We start from the raw sequence: 19,867 nt of genomic DNA, 5'->3' as shown, positions 1-19,867 counted from the left end.
CTGGCACTGTTTTTTCAGCAAGACTGAAAGTTATCTGGAAACATGTACCAAGTCTTGTTCAAAGATCTATCCTCAGCCTTTGGTGACATGCTTAGCATATAGTGACACTTGATAATGACTTGAATGGAAATGCCAACAAATCTAGTAGGAAATTATCTTACTTATAATTATGTTATTCCTATAATAAGTAATAAATATAATAAATACATAAATTTATTTTTAATAAAATTATGTATTTATTATTGTAAAGAAATAATTATATTCTGTATTTATAATTATATTATTAAATGGTATTCAATGAACATTTGTGGAATGTTAGATTTACAAGTTGATTGGGAGGAAGATTTTTTTCAGAGTTATCTTTGAACAATTTCTATGAACTTCCTTGCCTGTCATTCTACGATGGTCAGCGACTTGAGCACTTTTCTTGTTTGCTGCTGCATTCTTGGCTCTGTGACAGTACAGCCCACCACAAAAGACCTGTAGGAAGAAAATCTAATTTTTGTGCATACTTACTAATGCTGTTTATATATTTGATGAATATCTGCAAACGTTAGCCCTTATAATCTTCAGAATATTCTTGTGATGTAGGAATGTGGTCTTACAGAAGAAGAAATTAGGGCTCAGTTGGATTAAATGGCATAGCTGAGATTCTTACTCATCCTCTGACCAAAAGTGCAGAGCCTCCTTTTACGGTAGCAGACTTCAGACTACCTGTCAATTCAGATGATGCGTTTTTGGTGTAATGTGGTCATTTGAAAGGCTTTGATGAACATTGCATCATGATACAGGGATATCACAGGTCCAGGGTATTATCCCAACTTATTGCAATAAAAAAAAGCATTAGATTTAGAGTTGGAAAACCTATACACCCGTCTCACCTGCACGTTATGTCAGCTCCCGTTTATTTTTTATAATTACTCCAACAATAGGAGCTGTATGTTTTGTACTTGTCATTGTACACCTCACAGGATTGTTTATGAATCTGAATTTTTATTAGAAAAAATTCATAAGTATGCTAAAACTTTTTATGTATTGTCATCAGTTTCACAGGCACAAAAGGATTAAATAGGCTTGGGTCCTACCAGCCATCTCCCTTTGACAAGTGTCAAAGGGCACAAAGCCAGAAAGTGTCAATTAAGAAGTTCACATATATCAGTGTTACCTGAAGATGCATGCACTGCTAATGGTGAGTGAATACCAGCACCTTGATAACCAAGAAGAAATGCATATATTTTTTAAAAACTTTGCATTTTTAAATAATGATTGATGTATAGGAAATCACCAAAAACTGCATGTGGAGGTCCTATGTACCCTTCATGTGGTCCCTGCAATGTGAATAATTAGCATAATTGTAGTGTAATATAAAAGACAAGAATTGCCCTTGGTGTTTTCCATAGTTTGTTCTGATTTCACTAGTTGTACCTGTACTCCTTGTGTGTGTGTGTGTGTGTGTGTGCGTGTGTGTGTGTGTGTGTGTGTGTGGTGGTAGGGGGTTGTGTACTCTATGCAGTTTTATCACGTGTACCTCCATGCAACCAGTCCACAATCAAGACCCTAAGTATCTAGTCACTTCAGAATTCCTTGCTTTACCCCTGTACAGTCACCTCCACTCCTCCCACAGCACGTGCCAAGCATTCATCCTTCTTCATCTTTATTATTATTTCCTGAATGTTATATAGATGGAGTTGCACAGTGTGTACCTTTTTGAGGTTAACTTTTTTGCTAAGGATGATTTCCTTGAGGTTTGTCTATGTTGTTACCTCTACCAATTGTTTTCCCTTTTTAATGCTGAGCATTGCTCCATGGTATGGTTGCACCTCAGTTTGTCTGGTCATTCACCTGTGGAAGAGCAGAAGAGTGTGTTTTTAATTACAGCAATTAGTGACAATGACATTTGAAATGATTTCAAGCGACCAGAATAATAAGACAAATTATGAGTTCATCCAAACATTTCATTGAAGGATCTTTCAAGCATCTTTATCATGTTTTTCTTCTGTATTCATGGTGAAAATGTAAAATCTTGTGCTCTAAAATACAGGCTTCAATAAACTTATTTTTATAAACTGCAACTCAACAAGAGTTACAATTGATTTGTTAAAGGGTGCCTTTAAAATGTTCGATCCTGATCGGTTAGTTTTTCATTATTAATGTACTAATGATCCTGCTGTGTTTTTGTGTGTGTATGTGCACATGTGTGTGTTTCCAAAGCGAAGTCTTTGAAGGCAGGGGCTGAAGGGTACTCATCACCGTATCTGTAGGGCCTAGCACATTGCCAGTCCCCTAAATCATGCCCAACAACTTTTGTAGAATGAAGTACAATTCCAGAAGTCAAATACTCTTGACAGAAGCTGTTTTCTATGCCCCTATTATGTAGGCCACTCTAAGTTTCTTTATGGAGAAGCCGAAAGCTGTCAGTTAAGTGATTTTACTAAGGCCCAGAGTGGTGGAGCCTGTGGGAAGAAGATACCATCTTCCTTCTACTAGGGCAGGCTGCATTTCCCAATACCATTTTGTATCCTTTTCCCCAATTTTCCTCGCTGCATTTTTAAAAATGGTTTTTAAACTGCTAAACTGAGAAAATAATCATTTCCTTTTAGAAAAAAATAATAAAAATATAGCTGGTATATATTATTACTTCACTTGGGGATATGGATGTCTTAAAGACTTCAGCAGCTTTCTTACAAAAAGAAAAAAAAAGAAGCTATCACATTTAAAGAAGCAACTACTGTCACTTACCTTCCACAAAGGCCACTTTAGTGATAGTCTTATATTTCATTGGCATATTGAATATAGCTAGCCCCTCAATCTAATGACTACTGTTAGTATGTTCAGAGTCTTCTCTGAGCGTGGAGGGAGCATTAGATATCAATAAGAGTGATATGTTATAATGGAATTTTAATCCAAAGCCTTTTAATACTCTGGAACAAATAAAGTGACCTTTCTAGATAAAATGCCCTCATAATTCTCTACTTTAATGTTTTAAACCCAAAGCATAGTGAAAGAAAGTAACGTATTATCAGAGCATCTTAAAATAACTGAGGAATTCCAGCGTTCTTTCACGGCTGCTGAATATGAAGGATAAAATAAAAAGAACCACTAACCTGAAAACTCAAAAGGCCTTTCCTACTAGATTTTGTAAAAGACTAAAACAGTTTGACAATGCTAGGGTTGAGTATATGAAGGGCCAAAAGTGTTGCTACCTACCTGCAACATTCTCAGTTATTTTTTCCTCCTCTAATGTAGAAAATAAAATGACAGAAACTAGAACATTGTAAGAGTCCCAATTTCTTGCTTCATCTGAGAGGAGTATTTTTTTGTAAGCCAAAAAATAACATTGAATACTTTGCATGCTAGGAATGCTGTGGCTCAAGTCTGGTGCATTAGACACTGTGAAGCCTCAGAATTTGCAGGCTAGAGACAAGTGGAAAGAGCAAGGTGTCCTCAAAGCAGTGCAGTAGTTCATCTGTGGCCTGTTTATTTCTTGCCTGCTTTTACTGCTATCCCCAAATAAGGATTTCAAAACTTTTAAAGCTGCTAGAACATGTATGCTTAGGCTTCTCTGCTGTACTCAAGATCTATCTGTGTCTAAGCTTGCAAAATATGGCAAAGGAAATTTGGAAGCTCTCTTTTCTTCCCTTCTGCTATCCTCTCTTGAAGGTTTTCAGACTTATCCAAGCTGAGCTGTTATTTTTGATATCAACCCTCTCTAAAATAACCTTTCAAACATTTTAAGTGTAAATGAATCACATGAGTTCACATACTCATATAAATGGCATTTTTCTGCAAAATAAATAACACAAATAAGATTAAAGGATAAAAGTGTTTGGTTTACATTTACTCTGAATGAGATCTGGTCCAAAATGCTTAAAACTAATTTCATCCACCAGCCATCTGACAAGCTCTCACAAGTTCTTCTCTTCTAATTCAAAATTTCCGTTCATTGGCACAAAGTTTGGAATCAACTCTTTGGACTGAATTTCTATGAATGGTTTGGCATATTTTTGAATGGTATCTACTGAATGAGACAACTATATGAGTATAATACACAGCACCTGTTATGAACTGGCTTAAAAAATACCACCAAGTGCTATAAAAAGGCAATTCTACTGAGTAGGAATTAACATTAATAAGAGATATTAATACTTACAGTAAGGAAACCTGAATTGAGCAGGTGTTACTGTACTAAATGGAGTCAATTCATAAACTTCCAGCAATAGATCATCTTGGAGTGTATCACTTCAGATAAAAAGAAAAATTTCTCTAGGGCAAGAAAGCAATTAATGCTCTATAGTTGGATTTTAGATCTAATATCACCAGATGATACTGATAAGTTACACTGGAGAATGTCTATGAATAAATGGGAATAGCTAACTTTTTTTTTTCAATTAAGAATGAGTGGATTGATGTCACTCTACAGGAAAGGAATATGTTATTAAGATTCTGCCCCATCGCTATGCCACATGGTGTCTTCTACATTGCCCTAAATTAAAAATGTGATAAAGATGTATTTTATTAAACGCTTACAGTCTTTTACACAATACAGCATTTATCTCTTTCAGATATGGAAATGCCAATTCAAAGGAAAATAATGACTTGCAGAGAATTCATTGTGTCCTAGGTGATCCTACCTTCTCAACATTCTTCCGATCACTGCTCTTCTCTCCATTTTTACTTCTACTGCATTAATTCAAACTTTAACATTTTCACAAAAATTATATCAATAATTTGGCTCTTTGGAGCTGCCAAAATAGTCTTTGTTAAAAAAAAATCAAATCGTATTCCTCCCCGTATTATATCCTTTAATATCTCCTCCAGTGCGTCAAGGGTAATAACTGGACTTTTTCCCTTTTGGATTTTGGACCATTCTTAGGGTAGACACACTAATATTCCCCACAAAAGGTCTGCACTCTGATCCCCAGAACCTTTAAATATGTCACCTTAAGTGGATAAAGGGACTTGATTGTGTTATCCTGAATGATCTAGTTGAGTCCAACGCAACCACAAGGCTCCTTGCAAGAGAGAAGCAAAAAGCTCAAAATGAGAAAAGGAGATTTGGCACAGAACCAGTTTGGAGGAATGCACTTTGAAGATGCAGAAAAGAGCCCAAAGCCAAGGAATGCCAAAAGTCTCTAGAAGCTGGAAAAGCCAAATAAATAAATAAATAAATAAATAAATAAATAAATTTATTTCTTCCTGGAACCTTCAGAGGCATGAAGCTTTGCTAACACCTTGATTTTATACTTCTGACCTCCAGAACTGTGAAAGAACACTAATTAGTGTTGTTTTGAGCCACTAACTTTGCAGCAATTAGTTATAACATCAGTAGGAAGCTAACACAATGCCTAGGAGCTAACACACAGCATGTGCTCAATACATATTAGATAAATGAATGAAAAATGTAGTGAAGAGCATCAGTATCCATAAAATCTTGTTTCTTTATGGTTTTCTCTTACATGTTGGCGTTTGGGATGGCAATTCTGTGAGAGTAAGATTACAGTGAAATACAGGTTTCCATCCCTGGAATAATATGTGCTACCAAGCTGCAATTTGAATATTTGACATGGAAAGTCTCGGTATTTTATTCATCACAGAGATGTATGAGGCATATAAATACAGCATTGTGGTTGAGAGTGCATTCTCTAGAGTCAGCCTGCTGGATTCAAATTCTAGCTCTATTGCTAACTGACTGTCTTGGTCTATGCAAGCTTTTCAACCAAGTTATGCCTTAGTTTTCTCGTCTATTTAATTCCCACATAAGAAGGAATTTTTGAGAATTAAACAAAATAAAAAATAAGGAATATGGAACTGTGTCTGGCTTATAGTAAGTGCTCAATATGTTAAGCCTTATTATTATTCCTGTTATTATTATTTGTTAGGTTTTGTTCTAGAACACTCTAATCACAGAGATAAACATATTAAAACACTCTGGTTTTCAAAAATGTTAAGAACTCAACTGTACTTATTCAGCAGACACCCCCACTGGATATATTTTCATCTAATGGCTTGACAGTTGCTTGTATGTAAGCCATATTCTGAAATTATGTTTTTCAATAATAAAAGTGATATCATTTTGACGTTACAATTTATCATTTGGGTGCAGTAAAATGGAAATATTTTCCCAGTAATTTATTTATAGTGTTTGTTGTTTGAATTACTCAAAGGAGACAAAGTCGGGTAAATAATAAGACTAGCATTCATATCTAGTCTTACTATCCCTGACCGAACATACTGACTTATGCAGGATTGTTAAATGAAACACTGTTTAAATGGAAAGTAAAACCCTTGGTAGCCACAAAGATTTTAAACAATTTTCGATAGACAGCTTTTCTTTTTATGAATACAACAAGACAATATTTGTATTATTGTTTTGACCTAGTGTTTATGAGTTTGGAGTTTGGCAGTTTTCCTGACTATTGCTCTGTGTCTGATTGGAAACCTAGAATTCATCTGCTTTACTTGAATTGTTCCGTTCAGATATAGCAGTCTCTGCAGTGTTTGATTTTACTGGTTGAGGTCATTCACACTGCTGCTGGTAGGGCTGCGTATGGCAACATAAAATGAACACACGATTAACTTTTACTAAGTTACAGACATTGACAGTGAACTGGAAACCATAATATATACTCAGATTCAGTTAGTTAAAGAAGACCCCATAAAAGTAGCTTGAGGCTGTCTGTTCATTTTTGTTTTGTTTTTCTTTTATAAAATAAATACTTTTAAGAAATACATTTTAAGCCTTAATGTATACAGATATGTTTACAAATGGATATTGGTGTTCTTGTAAAGAACTACCATTCTCTTGACCACATTGTCAAATAAGAAATAGCTATATCTGAAGTTTCCAGATTTTTCTTTGATAGAATAATTTTTTCAACCTCATGTATGCCGGATTTAACTAGGCCTGATATTTGATACAGTACCATGTTTTCAATGGACACTATATTTTTATGTAAATCTGTTAATTAAAAGTTTATTATCACTCTCCTTTTTTGAACACATTATTTTATCCATTGTTTATTTATTCAATCGTCATTCTCATCTTTTCCAACTTTACACTAAATATTAGACATATATTGACAGTGCTATACAACCTTGAAGTCAAAAGCTCTGACTGTATTATATAGTTCTTTTTATACTGCATTATCAAATAAATTATCTTTGCCATGTAAGTTTTACTTTTGCTATACTGAATCAATGTGGGTTGTAAAGAAGCCATTTGGGAAACACTTGGATTAGAATAATTTTAGGTTTCTGATCTGTTGTACACCAAGCAAAGGAAGGTAATTAGCTCTATGCACCCTATAAATCATGGGCACATATTTGCATAAGAAAATAAACCACGATGCTTAAAGAAGCAAATACTGTTTCTGTTACCACATTAATCAGCTTGAAATATAGTTTGTTCATATTCTTCTTAGCACAAAAGTGTTCAATGTCTCCTTACATGTGATTAAATCAACTACATTCAATAAACATTTATTAACATCTACTGTGTTCAAGGCATTTTGCTGAGTGTTACATGCCATAGCCACCAGGTCTTAGTAAAACTTGCAGTCGGAATATGGGGTTTTGAAGAACAGTGGAATAAAAAAAGTAGAGAAAAATAAGGTGAGAAGGTAGGTTTAAGTGTTTTTAAAGTAGCTTTGGCTGGGAGATTGGGGAAAAGCATACTGGTGACGTGGGTCTTTTTGGATGCTTTGCATTTTGATGACAGAGAAAGAAAGGTGAAGCAGATGCTGTTTGATAAGTTTGGCTGTGTCTCCACCCACACCTCACCATGAATTGTAATAATCCGCACATGTTAAGGGCAGGGCCAGGAGGAGATAATCGAATCATGAGGGCAGTTTCCCTCATACTGTTCTCATGGTAGTGAATAAGTCTCATGAGATCTGATGGTTATGTAAATGGGAGTTCCCCTGCATAAGCTCTCTGTTGCCTGCACTATGTAAGATGTGACTTTGCTCCTCATTAGCTTTCTGCCGTGGTTGTGAGGACTCCCCAGCCATGCAGAACTGTGAGTTCACGAAACATTTTTCCTTTATAAGTTATCCAGTCTCAAGCTCAAGTATGCTCAAGTATGTCTTTTTTTTTTTTTTTTTTTTGTGAGATGGAGTCTCACTCTGTAGCCCAGGCTGGAGCTCAGTGGCATGATCTTGGCTCACTGCAACTTCTGCCTCTCGGTTCCCAGTTCAAGCAGTTCTCCTACCTCAGCCTCCCAAGTAGCTGGGATTACAGGCACTAGCCACCATGCCCAGCTAATTTTTGTATTTTTTAGTAGAAACAGGGTTTCACCATGTTGGCCAGGCTGGTCTTGAACTCCTGACCTCGTGATCCTCCCACCTCAGCATCCCAAAGTGCTGGGATTACAGGCTTGAGCCACCGTGCCTGGCCTCAATTATATCATTATTAGCAGCGTGAGAACAGACTAAAACAGTATTACAGTGAAAATATTCACTACTTCTCCCTATTGGGCCAGTACATGGAGAGGTAATATGCTCCTTACCCCATTTATAAGGGGATTTCATTAATAAAATATTCACCATTTCCAAGAAAAAGCTTTCAGAGCCCCACTGTCACTCTGTTCCTTCTGCCAAGTGACTGTTATGTTCTAGAGAGGAGTTGCTCTATTTGCTTATTCTGAGAATGGAGGGGCATGGAACAAAGCCACAGGCAAAACATGATGAGCAGGAATGTGAGTGGGAAATACACCTCTGTGGTTTTAACTCACTAAGGTTTGGAATCTATTCGTTACCAGAGAAAAATGTAGTTTCAGCTGACTGATACAGGGACAGATGTTCTGGAAGATGCTATAAACACACACCAAGGCATAGAGGGAGGAAATTAAGCAGCTTTTGATTTGGGGACAAAGAGTAAGGGAACTGTACATAGAAGTATAGTTTGTATTCACATTGCAGAGGACCCTATGAGTCTGAATGATAGAAGTAGTAGTAGTTACTAGCTAACTTAATAGGCAACAGGTAAATACAGGTATTGATTGACTTACGACCTATGCAACTTACGACCATTCGAATTTACCACCACAATCGCTAGCCACGACTGCTCCACTGTAGATTTTTGGAAACACTACAGCATTTTTATGTGTATCAAGAATATCGTTACCGCCTGGGAGGCTGTGATGACAAAGTGCATGAATGGCATCTGGAAAAATTGTGTTAAGCGCTATGTTAATGATTTTGACGGATTTGACAATGAACATGAACTTGAAACGATTTGGGGAAAAAATAGCAAAACTCTCTAAAGACATTTCTTTGGAGTGTGAATTGGAAGATGTCGAAGAGTTGCTAGACAAAGAATCCGGAAAACTTACAAATGAAGAGCTAATTGAACTGGAAGAAGAAAGAGTGGCGGAAGAAGAAAGAAGAGAAGCAGAGAAAGGAGAGGAGGAGCCAGAAAGAAAGTTCACCACTAAGGGATTATCAGACGGTTTACCTTTACTGAATAAACTTCTTATACATTTCTAAACAATGGACCCAAATATCAAACGATTTGCAAGGATTGAACAGATGGCGCACGATGTGTTTCATCTGTATCGTGAAATTTATGAAGAAAAAAAGAAACATACGATTCAGACAAAGCTCACAATGTTTATGAAAAAATCAACTCCGGTAACCCCAACTGCTGCCTCAGATGACGACATCAATGATACGCAGCCAAGCACCAGCGGCCAATAAAATGTTTCGTACATGTGTATATATTTTGATATGTTTTGAAATTGGGAAAATGTTTCCTATGGTATTTTTTACACCTGTATTTTGTAATTTTGTATGTTTTGCAAATATTAAACCAGTAGTACTGGTAATGCAGTGTTTTACTTAAACCTGACGAATGTAAAAATAAGAAACAAAATGGTGTAGAGATGATACAAATGGCATAAAACGAACAAAGAAAATTATGATATATAACAATAATGAAAGAAAATTATGATAAAATATGACTTAAAGATTTTTATAACATCATTTCACAGTACTGTACATATAGCCTACTCAACTTACGACCAAATCATGTTACGACCAGTCTGTAGGAACCAATCGTGGTTGTAAGTCGAGCACTAGCTGTACTAGATGATTAAACTAGAAAAATGGCTTCTTAGAACTATACTTCAAGAAACATTTCTCTGACAGCTGAATGTAGGAGGTATTGTGGAGAAAGATGGGAAGCAGAATTTTGGAAAGATTATTCACTTGGCTATATTTACTAACCACATCCCCTGTACCAGACATTGAGAGGGGCATAGATGGTAGGAGGCAGAAGCAATCCTTGCTTTCACAAAAGTTACGTATTATTAGACAGACAACTAGTAAATAAGAAAACAAGTAAATAATATAATTTCTTTCTCTTAAAAGTGCTAGGAAAAAACCAGAATGTTATGATAGTGAATGGTAGAGAAAATTTACTCAGGACCATAAGGACAGCTATTCAATGGCTTCTTAAACAAATAATACCAGAGGAATGCCTAAAATAGGAGGTGATAATTGGAACCAATGGGAATTGCAAGGATGCAATGACTGTGAAAGGCATTGTGAGGATACATTTTGCAGACTGATTTGTTAATTTATTTAGTCCAAAGAATAAAAGAAAAAGAAGATGCCAATATGACTGACGTTTTGGGCCTGGATGACTGCGGGCTTGGTAGACAATTTGGCAGAAATAACTGTGTTGGGAAAGAAACAATTCCTAAGAGAAAAAGAGACTACTGGGTGCCAATTATTATGAACCTAAAATACAAATATGAAGGAAAGATAGGAATGTCCAATGGACAATGGGCAATGTAGGTTTGGAACTGGAGAGAGAGCCTGTGGCTGGGGATATTGACTTGAAAGTTGAAACTTTAGTTAAATGTGAACTATCTAAGGCAGACTGAGGCTTGAAGTTGAAAATTTGGTAGTCTGGGGAATAAGTATATTTGAAAAATTGTTAGAGAGGCTAAAGGTAAAATCTGTGTATTATAAAATAGAGTTTATTTTTGTTAGCCTATCATTTGAGAAGCCAGGAGGTGCAGCCCAAAGAACTTGGCCAACTATGGTCTGGGCTCTAGTTCTCTCCATCTTTGTGATCATGAACAAGGTATCTTATTTCTCAGTCAGCTTTACCAGCTATAAAATGGAGATAATAAATTGCATCCTGGTTGGTGCTGGGTCCAAATGTTTATGTCCCCCTCAAATTCATATTCTAAAATAACCCGCAAGGTGATGGTATTAGGAGGTAGGGATTTCAGGGAAGGGATTCGGTTTTGAGGGTAGAGTCCTTATGAATGGAATTCATGCCCTTACAAAAGAGTCCCCAGAGAGTTACCTGGCCCCTTCCACCTTGCAAAGACAAAGCAAGAAATTGGCAGTCTGTATCTGGAAGAGGGCCCTCACCAGAATCTGACCATGCTAGCACCCTGATCTTGGACTTCCCAGCCTTTAGAACTGTGAGAAATAAATTTCTGTTGTTATAAGCTACCCAGTCTGTGGTGTTTTCTTACACCAGCCTGAATAGACAAAGGCAGTTGGAAATCTGGGGAAGAATTAAATGATATAACTTATTGAAGTATTTCTCATGGTGCTTGGCACATAAAGTGGGACAAGTGTTAGTTCTGTTTCCAACATTGTTGTTCAGGACTTCCTCATGTCCAACCAATGAATCAACAGTTATCTAGGAATCTTACATTATCTGAATCTTGTCAGAATCCCTATCATAAGACACAATTTTAGTCTTATCATTTTTTCTATAAAATATTTTCTGACTATCCCAGCCTATTCTGAATTGTTGCATCATGTAATGTCTATCTTAGTCATTGATTCACAATTTATCTTTTAGTTCCAGATTCCTTTCCAGATTACAAGTCACTTAAGTGCAAGTGTTGGCTCATATATTTTAAAGTCCAGTGACTTTCATGTTGTCCCATCTAGAGTGGGAACTTTTCAAAAATAAATATCTCTATTGATGATATTTTTAATATAGTAGAAGTTATTTCATCTAACCCAAACAGGACCTGTAGTTGGAGATATATAAAAAAAGAAAAAGACTATTATAGGTGAAATTTATATAAAATGTAACACATATACCATAACAAGTTTATGTCAACTTTAAACAAGACCTACAAAGTATGCCAGGAAGGCAGTTTTCAAAGTAAATCCTAGCATGGGTGCTGTTTATTTCCCCAGTGTGGTTTCTGTGAATACTGGCTAAGTTTGAACAGCAAGAAATGAATGTATAATAATATATTCCATGTCGTTTGAGCTGAAAAGTTTAGCATGACTATTGACTCTTCACTGTTTAAAAATTCCATCCCCATGTCTGATAATCACATGCTTTTTACTTTTCCATTTCAACATATGTTACTCTCATATAAACACTTGTTATTTAACTCTAAGATCATCCCCATTGCAGTGTGACTGGTCTCCTTACATCCAGTATCTCTCTTTTATTCATTGTCCACATTGAGGCTTTTCAAATCATTGAGTATTAAAGTCCCAGCTTTTCTCGTCTTCTCTGCTTTGAGAACGGACCCTGAAACACTGACATGCCAGTTCTGTGTGTCTTTGGACTTCAAACCAGATGTGATTGTTGGTCCAAGTACGGACTCAACTCAAATTGAGGCCACAAAGTAACCTCTTTCAGGTACTTAAAATTGGACAAAAACTTCACAACTCTGAACCCGTACTGGCTGTCATTGTTCATGCCTGCCTTCCAAGTGAGAAGTTGCACGAGGAAGATCATCAGTACAGTTGACCAAACCTGTCTAGTTTCTGCCCTTTCCCAGGCTTCATTTTTCACTTCTTCACTTCTTTTCCTTTAAGGTAGTTAGAGCCAGTTTTGTTATTTGCAACCCTATGAATACTATGCATTTTTAATACTGTGTAATCTAAGCATAGTTATAATTTTGCTGTTCTCATTATAGGTGTTTAATAACTTTCTCATTTTCCATTTTAATTTTTTCAAATATTCTCAGCCAGAATATTAAGACTTTCTATCTTCTTCTTTAAAGTTTTATTGTGACTTTACTCCCTTCACTTTCCTTCACACATTTTCTTTAATTATTACAATATGTGAGTCTAATATGACCCTGTAGAGATGTTGTTAAGAGTGTGAGTCCTGGAGTCACTTAGCCTAAACCTGAACGCTTCTTTTCCAGCTTACTAGCTGAATGACCTTGACAAGCCTTATAAATTCTTTATGCATCAAGTTCTTAATTCCTCAAATGGGGATAATAATAATGGCACCTACTCATACAGTCATTATAAAAATCAAGTAATTAATATTCACATGGATTAGTTCCTGGTACATATTCTAAGTTTAATAAATGTTTCTCTGATGATTATTTGTTTTTCCTGAATTATGCTTGGTATCTTTCAACCTCTGAATTTCTTCTCATTGTTCTTTCTCTATTTCTAAAAATATTAGTAATATCTATTGATCAAACTCAGCCCAAGTGACACCTCCTCCAAAGAATCTCCCTGAGCTGCTAAATCTAAGTAATCTCTCCTTTGAAACTTTCATTGTACTTCATCATACTGTATTAGTCTGTCCTCATGCTGCTAATAAAGACATACCGCAAACTGGAAAATTCCTAAAGGAAAGAGGTTTAATGAGCTCACAGTTTCACATGGCTGGGGAGGCCTCACAATCATGGCAGAAGGCAAAGGAGAAGCAAAGACACAATTTACATGGCAGCAGGCAAGAGAAATTGTGCAGGGGAACTCCCATTTATGAAAGCATCAGACCTCCTGAGACTGTTCACTACCATGAGAACAGCATGGGGGAAACCATGCCTGTGACTCAATTATCTCCATCTGGTCCCACCCTTGACATGTGGAGATTATTACAGTTCAAGGTGAGATTTGGGTGGGCACACAGCCAAACCATATCACGTATCTATGATTTCCTCTGTTCCTGCTGCAAAACAACTTCTACATTCTATCCTGCTTTATCGTTGTTATATGTGCATATTCCTTATTTTTTTATTAATAGTTTTTAAACTCAGGGGCCCATGTCTCTGCCTTGTGTTCTCCACAAGTAGCACAATGAAGCGAACTTCACAGTCTCAAAAGAAATGTTTACTAAAACAATAGCAAGAGAGAAATACATCACATTTTACCCTCACTTCACCAAGTGAGAAGGAAAGTATATAAACAGTATCTCTTTTTAATAAGGGGGGGAAATGACTTGCTCAAGGATATTTAATCATTTGGTTATACATCAGGGACTGAAGATTTGGTGCTGATAACTTTGCCTAGTCTATGTTGTTCTTCCATTCCATTTCAGAGCATAGCCTTTTGTTCAGCTAACACACACTTAGATACTGTGAGGAATTGAGGAAGCAGTGTTACTGTGATTGGTATTCAACCTTGAACAGAAATTTGCACTTTTAAGTGTACATTCAAGTAAACTGTTTAGAAGACTGTGGAGAAAGACTGTTTTAAAAAGAGAAAATGAAAATAGGTTTGCGTTATGTCATGGCAAAATTTCACATAAATGTTCTTCTTTAACTCTTCCTTCTAGGGTTAGCTAGTTTTGGACATGTAGGAAAAGGCATAGTTAAATCAGTGGGAGATTAAAAGAAAGTTGTGCCAATTAGGGCCTATGAGTACAGTTTCTAATTAACCCAGGTTTAAAGAGATTTACAGGTCAAAATTAAAACTCATGAATAGGGTGACATGAAGCCTAGCCTGCCCACTATACATACATTCGTATTACTGAAATGTTTTTCTTTCTTAGCACTACATTAAGTCTAATTTGATGAGAAAAAAGAATCACTAAATTTACAATCTTTTTGGCTTCTCAGCTGACCTTTTTCCTTATGAATGTTTTTCAGTGGGAGTTTTGGCAAAACAAAAGTCTGAAAGAAACACTTTATTATGTTTCATTGCATTTCATTTAAATACTATTGGAGATATATGTCAAAATATGAGGAAGCAGGATGTATAAATATCTTACTGCTCCCAGAATGCAGGCATAGTTCAGAAAAGATGAAATCAAAACTAATAAGCTAACTAGCTTATTACTGAATCAAAAACTTGCACTCTAATTAAATACAAATAAACAGATGGTAATGTTGAACTTTGCCCTTTATTGACCTACTTTAACAGGAAGATGCCTTGTATCTTCAATATCTGTTAACAACTTTTTATTATTCAGTTGCTAGAAATTTCCTTTTTAGAGTTCCACTAACTTTAATTAAAAATAAAACTTCAAAATCTTTCTTATTTTCCTCTTTATTTTTCATTATCTCCAATTTGGCCATAAATCTCTACTTGCAATATCACTGGTCTATGTTATCCTGACTAAAGCTTCATCATGCATGGATATTTCCATGTTGAGTATATTTTATGGATCTCATATTCTCTTATGAATCTAGTAATCTTAGCTGTGCAATTGCCTAAGCAATCAGAAGGTTGAAATCATTATGTTGTGACAAAGCCTTGATTTGCTCCTTAAATTATGATTGAACACTGATTTATTCTTCAGATATCGTTGCTATGGCATAGCAGTCTCTAACTGACACGGATAAAGGTAGAGGTCACTCAAATCTTGGGGGAGAGGGATGGGTTCTTGGTGATGGCAAGAGGGGATGTCCTGTAAAAGCAGATTCAGAGGAGTGAGAATATTAATGACATTAAGGTTCTCCCTCTGCTTACCCCGGTACTATGTCACCTCAGTTTTCTTTTCCCTGGGTTACTATGAATTAAAATCAGTCACCTGTATTTTACATAGCATAAAAATGAAAAGAATCTCATGTTCTCTTCTTATCTTTAACAGTTCCTTAATGGAGATAAGCATGTGTATTGCTACCCTTTGCTAAATAATTCTGTGATCATCAGGCTTAACTAAAAACCTAAAGTCTAGGTACGATGTAGAGATAAGACAAAAACAACCTACACAAAGCCTTGTAATTTGTGGCAAAAATAAATTAAATACAAATAAATCATAAAAGCCCCATGGAGAGTCAACAGAGAAGCAGAAGCAATGGGTTGTTTTGGTTCAGTTAAAATTAAGAAATCATTAGTTGAACCAAAAAAAAAAAAAAATACCAGATATAAATGATGGAAATAAGACACAAGAAAATTCAATACATTTCACTTAAGTATGTATTTAATTCAGTAAATTCCATCAAAAAATGTGTATGTCATGTCATGACCATATTTATTTCCATTTTCCCTGAGAAATTATTTGGTGCATAACTATAGTCCAGATTTGAATGTGGTTTATGACAAAATGAAGAGGTAGAGTGACATTGGTAAATGTGCACAGAGCAAAAGCAGATTTCTCAGGCCAAATGAAATATTTATTGGCCAAATGAGTTTGGGAAAATTATTTGCAAAGCCAGATACATAAGGCTTCAGAATTTTGGCTCTCAGTGCTGAGAGATCATTTCAGAAGACTGAAATCATCAGCATATGCCTTTTTAATTCTTTCTTGAAAAAAAGACCACTCTATCTGTTGCTTCTCAGAAATACCCACTTACTTAACAAACATGTCTTGGCTTTATTCAGCTAATACTGCTGAAGAATGGTATTGCATAAATAAATAAACCAAAGCACCCTGATCCCCAGCAGCCTAAACTAATCATGGGTTCTGGCAAATTCAGAATATAAATAAATAAAAGCAAACAGACTAGCAAGCAAAGAGTCAGTGAGATATAATCAAACCTTTGAATTAAGGTTTTGAAAAAAGGACAGGGCCAGATGGGGCTGGTCACTCCTCTAATCCCAGCACTTTGGGAGGCCTAGGTGGGTGGATCACGATGTCAGGAGATGGAGACCATCCCAGCCAACATGGTGAAATCTTGTCTCTACTGAAAATACAAAAAAAAATAGCTGAGTGTGGAAGCATGTGCCTGTAATCCCAGCTACTTGGGAGACTCAGGCAAGTAATGAGAATCTCTTGAACCCAGGAGGTAGAGGTTTCAGTGAGCCAAGACCGTGCCACTGCACTCCAGCCTGGTGACAGACAGAGACTCCATCTCAAAAAAACAAAAAACAAAAAAACAAAAAGTACATTGTCCTCAAGCAAACATATAAAAATAATTATATTTCCTTCTGGCAAATTTATAAGGTGCAAAAGAAAGAATCTCTTAAGACTTCATGGTGGGAGTCACCACATTTAGGAATTTGCTGCAGCTGTGATTCCAAAAACATGAGAGCTTTTAAAAAAAACTCAGATTCTTAGGACACATCCAAGACTAATAGTAGTCAATTCTGAAATTCAGTTTCCTCTATAAACAGTTTGACAGCTTCATTTGTAAATCAATTATACAACTCAGCCTCAGCAGATGATTTTTGTACCCTTCTGTGATGGTTAATACTGAATGTCAACTTGATTGGATTGAGGGATACAAAGCATTAATCCTGGGTGTGTCTGTGTGGGCGCTGCCCAAAAGAGATTAACATTTGAGTCAGTGGGCTGGGGAAAGCAGGCCCACCCTTAATCTGATGGGCACAATCTAATCAGCTTCCAGCAAATATAAAGCAGGCAGAAAAATATGAACAGGTGAGAGGACAGGCCTAGCCACCCAGCCTACATTTTTCTCCCATGCTGGATGCCTCGGCCCTCCAAATTCTTCAGTTTTGGGACCCTGACTGGTTCTCTTTGCTCCTCAGCTTGTAGGCAGCCTATTGTGGGACGCTGTGATCATGTAAGTTAATAAACTCTTCTATATATATATATGTGTGTGTGTGTGTGTGTGTATACATACGTATATATAGCCAATGCCAGAGCTCTACATGAGTCAGATTATTCTGATTGCCACTTTGCCTTTTCTATTCATTACAGTAGCACCCCTGCCAGTTAGGGATCCAGTTATCCCCACTAAATGTTGTAGCTGTAATCAGGTAAGTTAATACTTAATAAACTCTCCTATACATATATATGTATGTATGTATACATATATGTGTGTGTATATGTATATATCCTGTCATATATGCATATATATATGCATGTGCATTATATATATGCATTATATATAATATATACTATTATATAATGTATATATGCATTATATATATAATGTGCATTATATATATGCATGCATATATATGTGTATATATAATATATATAATTATATATATTATATATAATAACCTTAATAAACTCTCCTATATATATCCTATATATACACATATACATATATGTATACACATATCATGTAAGTTAATACTTAATAAACTCTCCTATATGTATACATGTATGTGTATTTATAGGAGAGTTTATTATATACATATGTGTATATATGTGTGTATATATACACATACATATAGACATGTATACACCTATATGTGTGTGTGTATATATATCTTGTTGTATATACACATACATATGCATGTATAGATGTGTATATATGTCCTGTTATATATACACATACAAATGCATGTATATATGTGTATGTATATATGTGTGTGTGTGTATATATATATATCCTGCTAGTTCTGTCCCTCTAAGAGAATCCTGGCTGATACAGATTTTGGTACCAGGAGTGGTTCTAGAGGAACAGAGTATTGACGATGGGGTTCTTTCATTGGTTTTGGGGTTTCTGGAGTTGACTGCTTAATATGATTAGACCTCAAAATGCTAATAACTCTACTTCTAATATTACAGAGAACACTGATAGTTTTTGGGATGAACTGTTTAGAGACTTATGAAAAATAAATGCATTTCACACTTCTGATTCACCACTCGTGAAAGGCAAGGAGTTTAGTGATTCTACATAATATCTTTGACCATATGTGGTGAATCAAGGAACATGATAAAGCTGACTGGTTGCTCCTAAGATCAATGGACAAAGTGATAAAAGAGAATGATGAACTCCGGGATTCCATCTGCTGGTTTCAGAAGTGGATACTGAGCCTCAAATCTGCTAAGACTGCCCTGAGTGAGAGTCTTATCTCCTGCAGAGTGTTATCTCCTGTAGAGGAAGAGCTGTAATTGAGGAAAAACAGACAAAAGCTCTAATCATACAAGTGGCACCTGCAATGAAAAATGCATGCACAGCCTCGCCAGGTGTCTACTGTTAAAGTGAGGGCATTGATTGGAAAAAAATGGGACCCTGCAACTTGGAACGGTGACATCAGGGAGGGCCCTGAAGAAGATGGGAACACTGAGTTTGTAAACTCTGATGTACCTTTTTTGCCAGAAGAAACAGCTTCCCCATCCCCAGTGGTGACAACATCCCCTCCCTGACCCATGCTGCCATCAGCCTTTTCATCTTTGTCTGAAAAGATAAACCCTGCACTGCTTGAGGCAACAATGATGGCCTCCCCTGAGGCAGTTGCCAGGCAAGATAATGTCGATTCTCCTCGAAAGCCACCCCTGACACCTCTGTTTGCTTCTAGACCTATAAGTATAGTAAAGTCCTGGTGGGCCCCTAGAGGTGATGTTGAGAGTGTGATCCATGAGGGTATGTGCTACACTTGAAAATAACTATTTGAGTTCTCTAATTTATATAAATGGCAATCTCCAAGAACAGGCATGGGAATGGATATTAAGGGTATGAGATAATGGTGGAAGGAGCCTAGAAGTGGATCAGGCTGAATTTATTGATTTGGGCCCACTAAGCAGGGACTCTGCTTTTAATATTAAAGCTTGGGGAGTTAGAAAAGGCTCTAATAGTTTATTTGCTTGGTTGGCTAAAATATGGATTAAAAGATGACTCACTGTGAGCAAGCCAAAAATGCATGATTTCCCTTGGTTGAATGTAGAGGAAGAGCTCCAAAGGCTTAGGGAGATTGGGATGGTGGAGCAGATTAGTCACTTTAGATGTACTCATCCCAGCTAGGAGGATCCAGAAGATATACGCTGGACCAATACTTTATGAAATAGATTTGTGAGGGCAGCACCTGCATCTCTGAAAAGCCCTGTAATT

Source organism: Cebus imitator, unplaced genomic scaffold, assembly GCF_001604975.1.
Source record: "Cebus imitator isolate Cc_AM_T3 unplaced genomic scaffold, Cebus_imitator-1.0 Scaffold34, whole genome shotgun sequence".
Lineage (NCBI taxonomy): Eukaryota > Metazoa > Chordata > Mammalia > Primates > Cebidae > Cebus > Cebus imitator.
The sequence above is the reverse complement of the archived record's forward strand: the minus strand, read 5'-3'. Positions refer to the sequence as shown.